Source organism: Peromyscus eremicus, chromosome X, assembly GCF_949786415.1.
Source record: "Peromyscus eremicus chromosome X, PerEre_H2_v1, whole genome shotgun sequence".
In the NCBI taxonomy this organism is placed as follows: domain Eukaryota; kingdom Metazoa; phylum Chordata; class Mammalia; order Rodentia; family Cricetidae; genus Peromyscus; species Peromyscus eremicus.
Genome location: NC_081439.1, coordinates 38,456,575 through 38,468,862, shown reverse-complemented (window position 1 = coordinate 38,468,862; position 12,288 = coordinate 38,456,575). Strand labels below are relative to the sequence as shown.

Genomic DNA, 12,288 nt, shown 5'->3' with positions numbered 1-12,288 from the left:
TTCATCAAGGCTCTGTGGATTAACTTAGCAAAATCATTTCAGCTTTGCATGAGACTTCACCTGCATTTTCTAGACAGAAACTGGAGCTGAAGTCATCTCACAGTTTGAGAAGACTTGATGATCCTCTCAGTATAACCAAGAGATGTGTGTCACTGGTAGCTGAGAGTACAGCTGTTAGCTTTGACTTCTCTATGTGCTTGTGGCCTTTACTTGAGGCTCTGTCTTTTAAATCTTTGTGTTTGGATTCTTTGAGAAATTATACCCACAACAAGAATTCCAAGTGACAAGAAGGCAAAGAAAGTCTGAGTCTATAAATTGGGATACCGCAATTTTTGTAGTATTCCATTACTCAAAGCAGTCTGGAAAATTCCAGATTCAAGTAGAGATGATATAAATCCAAATTCTTGGATGAGAGAAGTAGAGAAAATTTTTAAAGGCGCGAATAAAGTCCTGAGTGAATGTTTTGTTTCATTTTGTTTTTGACATGATCATGACATGTCAAGGACCCCAATGGCCAAGCATTTCCCATGTTAGCCTCAGAGGAATGGCAAAGCCTTCTTCTGTTATAAATATGAATGTTACAAACAACTGATCTTTTGCTAAAACCATTGTATGCAGAAACTTTCAAACAAGGATGACTGTAACCTGAAACTGTTCCCATACAGAAACCGCCTACCATGATTATTACCTGACCTGCTTCCTCCTTCTGCTACATAGAATAAATGCACTGAGTTTTCTGGCTGCTGGTGTGGCTCCAGCAGAGCACACAGCCCAAGCAAATCCAGCTTTTCATCATATGTGTCTGTGGTTACTTCATTTCCAGTTACCACAGTCAGGTCAACCCCAAAGCCATGCAAGTTGTGGCAAATATAGTGGTAATAAGTGGTAGTAATTACCTTGATCAACAACAATAAAATAATGAAAATATTTTGTTATGAAGATGAGAAGGAAAATGCAAGGAGGAAAAAGAAAAGAAGGACATAATGGTGTATCTTTTCCAGTGACCGTCACATCTTCACATGACTCTGTGACCCATCTTATACATAAGAAAACTGCAAATGAAAATGGCCATCTAACACAGTTACTGTCACACAGTAAAAGCCAAAAACAAAGGAGCATTTGCCATTTATTTCATCATTCACTCAGTCTACCATAACATTTAGTGATTCCCTATGTCCTACCATATAAAAATTCATTTCTTATATTTGATTTCTTGCTTTTGCAACCTTACCTCTTTCCTTACTCTCTGTTCCCTGTAATACCTACTGGTACCACATACAATTTTTTCATCCTTGCCTGATTCTCTGTTACTTGAACGTATCCATTTGCTCCATCAGAAATCTCAATCCTACTCATACTACCTTCCTAATCCACCACATCTTTCTTTTGAATATCTACTCAACTATAGCAACCTATAGGAACCTTCCCTTTGTGAAGTTAACACACTCCCCACTCCCTCTTTAAAATATTGGCTTGTGGATTTGAACTGTAGCTGTTTCCATGTATTGCTTTTTATCTTTTGACTTTATATCGTATTTTTTATAGTTCATATCTATATTATCCAGCCTGGTAGTCTTCCTTAGTTACTCATAATCTCCCACTTTCTAAGCCTGTTCACCAGAGAATTGGCAATAAACTGCACCACAATGCTCTTTAGTCATGCTAAAGACAATTCGAGACTGCGGTAGAAAAATGATCAATGTTATTCTGAAATACCTAGTTTGACCACAGTCAAGTTGAGCATAGTATTCAGACCATATACTTATGCAAATTAGATGCCATTTGCACCCTTGAGCCTTCTCAGTAAATTGCACGGAAAACCCGAAAAGCAAAGTGGCCCAGCAAAGCAGTAGAGTTAGTAACTACATGCTGGGATTTCTGAATTTCCATTAAATAACATTTTCCTTTCTACTAGGTGGAAATTGAAATGTCTTTGATAGGATAATTTATTCCATAATTAAGAATGAAGCTTAAGGCACAAGTTCACTAAAATTATGTTTTTTCCATAGCACCTACTAAACTGTCTTATGAAGGACATAGGAATAAAAAGGGCATAGACATATTGAAGAGAAACAGAATTTTTTTCCAACAAAGGCAAAAGATAAAATACAGAGGCCAGAAAATCTGTTAATAGTTTGCCTCAGGTCCCATCTGCTAATGTTTCAAAATTCACAAAGAGGGAAAAATGTCATAGGGCATACATTCTCCAGGATTCAAATATGGAAAATCACCCTATAACCTGTGAAGTACAGGTGAGCAGATTCAGTCCCTCTACATCCTTTAGATGCACAAATAACCACTGTCTGCAGAATGGTGATGATTTTTAAAATGCAGCTTGAAGTATTGTTGAGCTTTGGACAGGGAATAAAACAGAAATGTTTTACAGTATCTTTACCTGCACAACCTTCCAAATTCGACACACTTACTAAATGGTTTCTTGTACCACATTTTCAACTCAAAGTATAAATCAGTAGTAAGTTTTAAACAATAAAATGAGCTGATCAAGGTCCCCATAGTGTTAAGTCCTCATGTAGGAATTGTAGAAGGGAGTTTAGGAGTCAGAGTAAAGAACAGAGCAGCCTGCTTGCCTTATTATTCACTTTATTTTCCTTCTATCAGGGATAGCTAATCTTGTTCAGCTGCCCATTTACTCTTAAGAAGACAAACTGAAAGGCCTAATGGGAATGCTAAAAATCTCATTTCTGAGCGTCAGATAATTTCTGGTTACCAGAGGCATAATTTTTTCACTCTGATTATGCAGTTTTTTGACATCTACTGGGGTGAGAAAAATGGTTTTATAACAGAGAACTGAACAAATGTTTGGGGTTTATTTTATTTGTCTTCAGGGCAACTGTTACTAGAATTTGCTTGCCCTGTTTTGCCAAATGAATAGTTGCTATTTGCACCCTACCCCCTGCTTTATGTTGTGCTGTGACTGCCTCAGCTACTGCATACCTTTGTGGGTATGGTAGGAGACAAGTAAAATTCCTTTGCCAGGAAAAGACTCCACAGTGCCTCTTTCTGTGACCACTGTGGATGGGTTTAGGGAGACACAGCAACTGTACATGCTGGAGGAGTCTATCTCTGTCTGCCTTTTCTTTCTTTTTTTTTTCCTTTCATTTTTCTTTATTAAGAAATTTTCTACTGTACAGAGTAGTGGAAAGGCCAAGTCTGCACTCATTCCAACTACATTCAAAGGGAACCCTCAGAGGAACAAGAGTGGTCTATGGACAATACAGAGCTAAGGGACACTGAGAGTGAATTTCAAGCTTTAATTTTTCCATCGCTGTTACAATAGGAAACACTATCATCATTCTCTCCTCTCTGACTTAGCCAAGGAACAACATGCTACAAGCTTAAAAGCTTCATGGAGTCTCCTATACACTATTATGTTGTAAAAGGAGGATATGGAGAAAAAGGATTTCAAAAGATCAGGAATATGATTTTTCTGAAAAAAGCTAGAAATAGTGGATTCCTTAAACAATTTATAAATATTCAGAGAAGTTCAATTAATTCTAAGAATTATACAAGACAGAAGTGCCAAGAAATGTTATTTTAAAAACCTATGATTTTCTTTGCAGTGTTATGTATAGTACTTTCTGGCATACATATGTACATGTGTGGTATGAATGCGTGTGTGCAGGTACATATGCATGCATGCATAAGTGCATGTGTTTGTGTGAGAGTTAGGAAGTTTCCCATGAGGAATACTTATTTTTGTCACCTGTACTATACATTTCTGCCCATTTTAAATACGTTTTTATGTGTTGTACCATTGGATAGTTTACCTAATTCTATTTCCATCTGTTCCTCAGAAGGATGAATAAGCCTCTCATAGAGAAGAGAAAGAGTTAGTCGCCCCAAAACTTTTTTCCCATGCAAAACATAGTTTCAAACTCAGATTATGTTAATACATTGAGTCCATAAAACATTACATATTACCTCATGTTTAAAAGAAAGTAATTTTGATTATATTATCAATTAGTAAAGAACACATATCTCACAGGGTTCTTAACTGGGTAAGATTGATGTTTTTTTTCATCTCTTGGCATGTATAGAACTTCCAGTACTATGAAGATACCAATGGCGATGAAGCTTCATGGTCAGTATCATCTTGATTACTATGAAGTATGTATTATCTTCAGCACTACAGTTTTACCATCAAGTTTTGGAGAGTATCTCAGAGTGATAGCAATAACCATCTCAGAGTGATGGTAATATTTGGAAGGTCTCTGGGACCCCACTGGTCACAGTAAAAGAGTTAACCATTCCTGGTGCTGGCTTTTATTAGCCTGTAGTGTCTACTAGTAGAATGTCATCCTGTTACAGGGCAACATCATTTAAAACTTAAAATATTTTATGCATATTGATGTATATATTTTAAGACTCTTCAATAGTATTAAGTTTTCATACTTCTTTTTTACAAGCTATTTAGTGTTGTTTAGCTTTCTCTGCACTCCCTCCACTAGCTTGCCTCCCATGACCCACCTTTTCTGTTCTGTAAATCTCTTTAATCCTTTCATAGTTGATAAAACACTGCCTTTTGGATAACACAGGACAGTGGCACACATGAACTCATAGTGGATATGACAACATACACAAGCCACACATAAGTTCAAACATGTAGGTGGGGGGGGTGGGCACTAAGCTGAGGATCTACTCACAATTGGTAACTTCTTTTTTTTTTTTTTTTCTTTTTTTTGGTTTTTCGAGACAGGGTTTCTCTCTGTGTAGTTTTGCGCCTTTCCTGGAACTCACTTTGTAGACCAGGCTGGCCTCGAACTCAGAGAGATCCGCCTGCCTCTGCCTCCCGAGTGCTGGGATTAAAGGCGTGTGCCACCACAGCCCGGCTACAATTGGTAACTTCTAGGAGACAATTTCTGTCACAACTTTCCCTCTAGTAAGTTGACCACACTTCAGTGGAAGGCTACATATCCAATAATGTATGGATAGGACAAATTGGATTTGTGGGAAAAAAAAAGCAAAACAGGACACAGCAGTGACTGAGTAAGGAATAAGGTGAATCTAGGAAGAGTGCGTAAGGGAGATTTATATGAAATTCTAAAAAAGAATAAAAATCAAATGAAAATGAAATAAATAATTTGGATATTTTGGCTAGGGAAAAATTAATTGTAATTTACCTGGCAAGGTACTAATGTAAATAAATGCCAGAATGTAAAGTGAGTTGGAAGGATTGACAATATGCTATTTAATTAGACTTCATTTTCACTCCTTCAGTCTTCTTTGTGCTTTGGCTTTGTCCTCAAACTGTTGGTAGGATAAATCCAGCATTTCCAAACATGATGTCGACATCAATACATGAGAACATCCCCAAACCCCCAATCATTTCTGCCTCTGACTCTTAGAATTTTGAAAGTTCCTTTTTACTTTCTCTCCAGTTTCTTTTCATATCTTATTTGCTGGAACTGGACTAACATCCATTTCTACACCTATCATGAAGTATCAAAAATTAACAAATAGTACTGATTGGAAAGTCTAACATCTTAAACACATAGCTTTCTAGCATAAAGGCACAAATTTCTAATGAGCTATTCATTGTGGTCAATTTTGCCATCTAATTTATTACACATTTAATTATATCAGGAAATCATGGAAAATTCCAGATTTTTCAGTCATAATTCAATGACATGGTGGTATATATACTTATACTTAACCTCTTTAGCAGTCTGAAAACAAAACTCAGTTCTCTGAGTATGGAATCATCATTCCTAACTGTTTACACAATTTTCAAATGGAGAAATAAAAGCAAAATGATATAACAATCCTAACATAACAAATATTGCTTGTGATGTATGCCCCTGAAAGAATTCACATATTGATTGGTATTATTTATTTTAGTTTGAAATACTCTTTGACTTACACTTTTTTCTTTTTACAGTAAGATATTGAAAAAATATATCAAAGAAGCAGGAATTCCAATTTATTGCCAATTAGATATGAACATGTAAACCAACAACAAGAACACACCATTTTTCATGTATTAGTCTATCAGGAAGAATAGATAAAATTAAGCACACTTAGAAGCAGTCTAAAAGTAAATACTAAATCTTTATATTGAGTTTCTAATAAGAAAACTTACATTCTGTAGCAAAAACCAGTCATTTTCATATGTAGTTCACATCCACAAAGTTCCAAAATTAATTTTCTAATAACGCTCTCTTTCTAGACTACAGCCATGCTTTTGTTTACTTCTCCTGCCCTAGACAATTTTTAAGAATCATGAAACAGTTTTAACGTGAAAAATATGAATTACCACTAGTATTTTCAGATGAACTGAAGCAACTTTTAAACAGTGTTTGTGTATGCATATACATCTTTATGTGTGTTTAGACATGTATTTAGTGGATAGTGTCTATATCAACTACTTTTCGCCATATATTTTGAGTTAGGATCTCTCACTGAACCTATAGTTCATCAACTCAGATTTTCAAGACTTCAAGTAATAGGGATCTTCTTAGTTATGACCCTCTAGTGCTGGGATTACAAGCTTAACTATGATCATCAATTAATCCATAGATGAGGCTAGTGTCATTTTGACTCAATCACTCTCTAGGCACCACCTCTAAATGTTGCTACAATACAAATTATAAAACCACAATATGTGAGTCTCTGTGGGATGCTTATTTGTTTATTATGACAGGGTATCTCCAGGTAGCTCTGGCTGTACTGGAACTCAGTATGTAGACCAAGCTACTCTGGCCTCAAACACACAAAGATCTGCCTGCCTCTGCCTCCTGAGAACTGGGACTAAAGGCACATGCTACAATAAATGGCACAAGTCATGTTTCAACCATAGAGCATTTTTCATAGACATTTTTACATAAATCTACTTTAAAAAGATTTTTAATAAAAACTTTGTTAAGAACTAAAATTATTCTATTATTTAAATTTTAGGGTTAAGTACCAGTGAGGCAAAGCCTATTATCAATGAGACTGTGCTTCTCTTTTGGTTCATGGACCCATGGAATAGATACAGTTTAAAGGTAAACAGTAAAAAATTCCAAAATGAAGCACAAATTTTTAAAAATAAGGAATTTGAAAAAAATTTGGGATCTTGAGAACCAATGCAGGAAGTAATATTTTAGTAATCTCAGCTACATTATTGTTAAGATTATGATTGGCAATAAATAAGTGGATTCTATTATAAAACGCACAAGAGAGTGAGATTATAAAACTTACATTTTATTTTCTTCACTTTTCTCTTGCTTTTCTGCCTGCAATATTTAATGTGGGGCATTAAAATTTTACAGTTAGTTCAGAATTATATTAACATTTAAATACTGTTAGTACATTGCATAAAATGTATTCTTTGAAGTATTATTTTAATAACATTTTATGTATTCAAACTGATATTTAATGCAATGAAAATGGATGGCACTAAAGTTCTCAGTCCTTTTTAAGATTTTGTTATTTACTATGTTGAGAAATGTGGCTTGAAACGTCCTCTGCAATTTGTGCTTATACTTTGCCTTAGTCTTCTACTTTGGGTTAATTTCAAAATAAGTCTATTCAATTGTTAACACAAATGCACAAACACGGAACACTGAATCTCACTATGCTTTCTTGAAAAATATAGCAAATTTCACTTTAACTCCAAAAGAAAAATGTAAAAACTAATAATGAAGTAATCTAAACAGGCATAAAATTGCAATGTATTTTTCAGGACCTCAGTGAACTTCAACATCATCAGTTTATTTTTTATTCAACCTCACAATACAGTAAGATTGAAATGTACTTGATCAACAGATGTGGTTTACTCAATAAGTAGTCATGAACAAAATGATTCAGTATCTAAAAGTAATGTGGAACCCAAATGCTTTTTAATGTGACTAATTGACTAACTACATACATAAATATAAATAAATGGTGACTAGATAGGAGATATTAAAAAGTACAAGGAAGTGTTTTATATTCTGCAATGATTGAGCCAATACCATCCCCACCCCCCAGCCTCCAATTTTTGGGTTTCCTTCTGAATTTAATTTCCAAATTAGTCAATATTTTTTACAACAGCAAATAGGAGACAAATTGTTAGCATTTCAATAGAAATTTTGCAAAAATTGTATTTCAATGAAAAGGAATTTTTGTTTAGTTTAATTTACTTCATTTTTCTTGTATAAATACCCTTATGAGGTGGCCACAGCTGGAGCTTGGGTCCTCTGAACAAAGACTCTGGTGTAGGTTTTCACAAAGTGGTCAGTGAATTCCTGATAAGGAGACTTGGTGAACACAATCTTTTTCCAGAGGTCAAGGGTCAGAAGCTGTAGGTCTTAGAGATTGCATCAAAGATGGCTTTAATAAAGTTGTCCAGGGTAGCAGTGCAACCCCTGGCTGATGGATAGCTGTCATCAATACCAGCCATCATCAGTAGTTTCTTGGGCATAGGAGATGGGTCAACACAGAGCCACAGCAGCCTATTACTTTGTATGTAATGGTGGGAGGGCTTGCAAATCTTGTTTCCCCAGTAGCCTCTACCTGACAAGGGCAACCAAAAGCTTGACCAAGATGATGGCCCCTCGAATGGCAGTATCTACCTCCTTGTAGCACTTAGCACCAAGACTAACATGATCATTATAATCCCCAATAGTGATAAAAGCCTTGAATCTGGTCTACTGGTCAGCCCCAGTCTGCTTCCCCACAGGCACAATCTTTAGAACCTAGTTATGGATTACCTAGGGTCTGGGGATTTTGCTATGTCCAGCATGGGATATCTGAGGGAAAAAAAATCTACTTACACTATGCTCTTATGTCTGTTAACTTTATTCCTCTAAGACAAAACTTTATCTACAGCTCTGTCAGGCTTTCAGGGCAGGAATAGCTCTAGATGCACCAAGCTCCTTATCCTTCTACTTTATTTCTGTGGGGTGAAATCCTGACTCCATAGCTTCAGTTCTGTCTGGTTCCCTCTCATAGTCCTGTTAACGACTAAGCTCTTATGCTTCCAGCCTCATCTTCGTCATAAGTTTCTTCATTATCCATCTCTACTACTCTCTACTCCTGGTTCAAGAATTCTGCCTTACTGTCTATATTACCTCTGTGTTCTTCTCTTCTCCCTGGTCATGCTGTTCTGTCTGCTCTACAGAAAATGTCTGTCCTTTCTTTCTCTGGTCATGTGTTTCTCTGCCTCCTCAGGAATGTTGTTCTACCTTCCACCTTGATATCTGGCGGATCTCTGTGAGTTCGAGGCCAGTCTGGTCTCCAAATCGAGTTCCAGGAAAGGCCCAAAGCTACACAGAGAAACCCTGTCTCGAAAAAAACCAAAAAAAAAAAAAAAAAAACCTCTTTTGTCGCTAATTGGACTTCCAGAGCTCCACCCAGGGCCTAGCCATGGATCTCTGCATCCAGATCCCTCAGTAGTTGGATGAGGTTTCTAGCACGACAATTAGGGTGTTTGGCCATCCCATCACCAGAGTAGGTCAGTTCAGGCTGTCTCTCGACCATTGCCAGCAGTCCATTGTGGGGGTATCTTTGTGGATTTCTGTGGGCCTCTCTAGCACTTTGCTTCCTCCTATTCTCATGTGGTCTTCATTTACCATGGTCTCCTATTCCTTGTTCTCCCTCTCTGTTGTTGATCCAGCTGGGATTTCCCACTCCCCCAAGCCCTCTTTCCCTCGACCCTCACCCTTCATTATCCCCACTCATGTCCAGGCTGTTCATGTAGATCTCTTCCATTTCTCCGTCATTGGGAGATCCCCGTGTCTTTCTTGGGGTCCTGTTTTCCAGGTAGCCTCCCTGGTGATGTGAGTAACAGTCCAGTCATTCTTGTTCCACATCTAGTATCCTCCTGTGAGTGAGTACATACCATGTTTGTCTTTCTGAGTCTGGGTTACCTCACTCAGGATGATTTTTTCTAGATCCATCCATTTGCCTGCAAACCTCATGATGTCATTGTTTTTCTCTGCTGAGTAGTATTCCATTGCGTACATGTACCACATTTTGTTTATCCATTCTTCAGTTGAAGGGTATCTAGGTTGTTTCCATGTACCAATTAGCGAGAAAGAGGAGGGTTTATATGAGTGAGAATTGTTGAGACCAAGGTTGGATAAAGCACAGGGACAAACAGCCAAAGGAATGGAAACACATGAACTATGAACCAATGGTTGAGGGGCCCCCCAACTGGATCAGGCCCTCTGAATGGGTGAGACAGTTGATTGGCTTGATCTGTTTGGAAGGCATCCAGGCAGTGGGACCAGGTCCTGTGCTCATTGCATGAGTTGGCTCTTTGAAACCTGGGGCCTATTAAGGGTTGCTTGGCTTGGCCTGGGAGGAGGGGACTGGACCTGCCTGGACTGAGTCTACCAGGTTGATCTCAATCCTGGGGGGGGAGGTAAGGGGGGCCGGAGGGGGGAGAACAAGGAAATCCGTGGCTGATATGTAGAACTGAATTGTATTGCAAAATAAAAAAAATAAATAAATAAACTCAAAAAAAAAAAAAAAACCTCTTTTGTTCTCAGTCAATTGCTCTGGAGAGCTGCTAAGCCTCAAGGCCAGAAGATGGTCTGAGCTTCATTAGCACAAGAAACAAAGCTATGTGCCTCCCTCCAGCTTGTCTTTGCCTATGCGACCTTATCCAACTACTGGCTCCAGCAGGGAAGTTAGTTACCTAGAAGTTCAGCAGGTCTGGGGAGCTGAACTGTTACTAAATGGTCTGAAAATATTTGGACATGCAAAAATTTCATAGCAGAAGACAGCTGAAATAGTAAATGTTTGATTGTTGGTTATGGTGTAGCGCTCATGGTTGGCTGCGTGAGGAGAGTGCTGATCTGAAGAATCACAAGCCATGGTTACCTTTCTAGAGCCTTATTGGGAGAGAGGGGGAGAGAGAGAGAAAGAGAGAGAGAGAGAGAGAGAGAGAGAGAGAGAGAGAGACAGAGACAGAGAGACAGAGACAGAGAGACAGAGAGACAGAGAAACAGAGAGAACATGCGGAGGCAAGAGAATGGAAAGAGAGAGTGCGGAAAGGAAGAGGGCGCACAGAGGGCATGCCCACTTTTTAGGCTGGGATGCCATCACAGGATGGTGACATAATTAAGGACAGAATCCTTACATGGATAACACTAAATATTCATAATAAATGACTTTCCTTTTGACAGACCCTTGGCCTGTCAAAGTATAGCTTTAATACACAGCTGAATCTCTATAATATATTCTTGTGGCTCGCCACACCTTGTCCTTTGCGGTTGCACTCAGGAAAAAATTCAATAATCTGTAATTCCTTAATGGGCAGAGAGAACAGGTAGATGTCCTCCAGGGACTTGTTCTTCATGTCCTTAACCAGGCAGCCCAGTGTGGTGATTGGGATCTATGCCTTGTCTTCAGGTTTACCTTCATGAACCCTGTGGCCTTGACCATGACTAGGCCCCTAAGACTGCTGTGGAATCTTCCTCAGAAGATGCCTCAGCTTCATAATCCTGGGTTTCTGGGTCCTCACTGCCTTCCCACTGCATGGGCATCATTTGCCATTTGGTGTTTTTCTGAGGAAGAAGAAGACAGAGGAGGAAGAGGAGGAAGGAGGAGGAGAAGGAGGAAGAGGAGGAAGGGGACCAGGAAAGGGAAGGGAGAAGAAGCAGAAAAGGATTTAAATAAGCCCTGATTTCTCTTGATTTGATCACTGACTCAGTGGTTTCCTCTTTCCACTTCTTCTCATTTTGTCTCTGTTTGTTTCTCCTTTCCTTTTGTTCTTTTCTTTTTATTTAAAATAGATTTTTCTCTTACACAATACATCCCTACCACTGTTTTCCTCTCTCCTATCCTCTCCCCACTCTCTTCCCCCATATCCACTCCCTCTCTATTTCTTCTTCAGAAAAGAAGAGGCCTCCAAGAGACAGCAGCCAAAATGGGCAAAACAGGATACAATAAGAAAAGGCAAAAGGCCTCCTATCAAGACTGGACAAGGCAACACAATAGGACAAAAAGTGTTTCAAGAGCAGGCAAAAGTGTCAGAGAAGCAACAGCTCCCACTTTGTAGTCCCACAAAACCACCAAGCTAACAGCCATAACATATACAAAAGCTACCAGCTATAACATAAATACAGAAGACCTGGTGAAGACCCATACAGGCCTCATACTTGCAGCTTCAGTCACAGTGAGTCATTGAGTCCATGTTGATTCCATGGGCCCTGTTTTACTGGTATCTTTGAACCCTCTGCCTCCTATACTGTTTGTTACCCCTCTTCCTTGGGTTTCTCTGAACTCTAAAGTGAGGGACCTGTTGGAGACTCCAATTTTGACTCTCTCTCTGCATGATGTCTAGCTGTGCATCTGCTT

General features: G+C 38.4%; 1 pseudogene; it reads right to left on the bottom strand.

Annotated features, from left to right (window-relative positions):
- Nucleotides 1-8,147: 8,147 nt before the first annotated feature.
- LOC131900007 (small ribosomal subunit protein uS5-like) lies at nt 8,148-11,796 on the bottom strand (annotated as a pseudogene).
- Nucleotides 11,797-12,288: the final 492 nt, after the last annotated feature.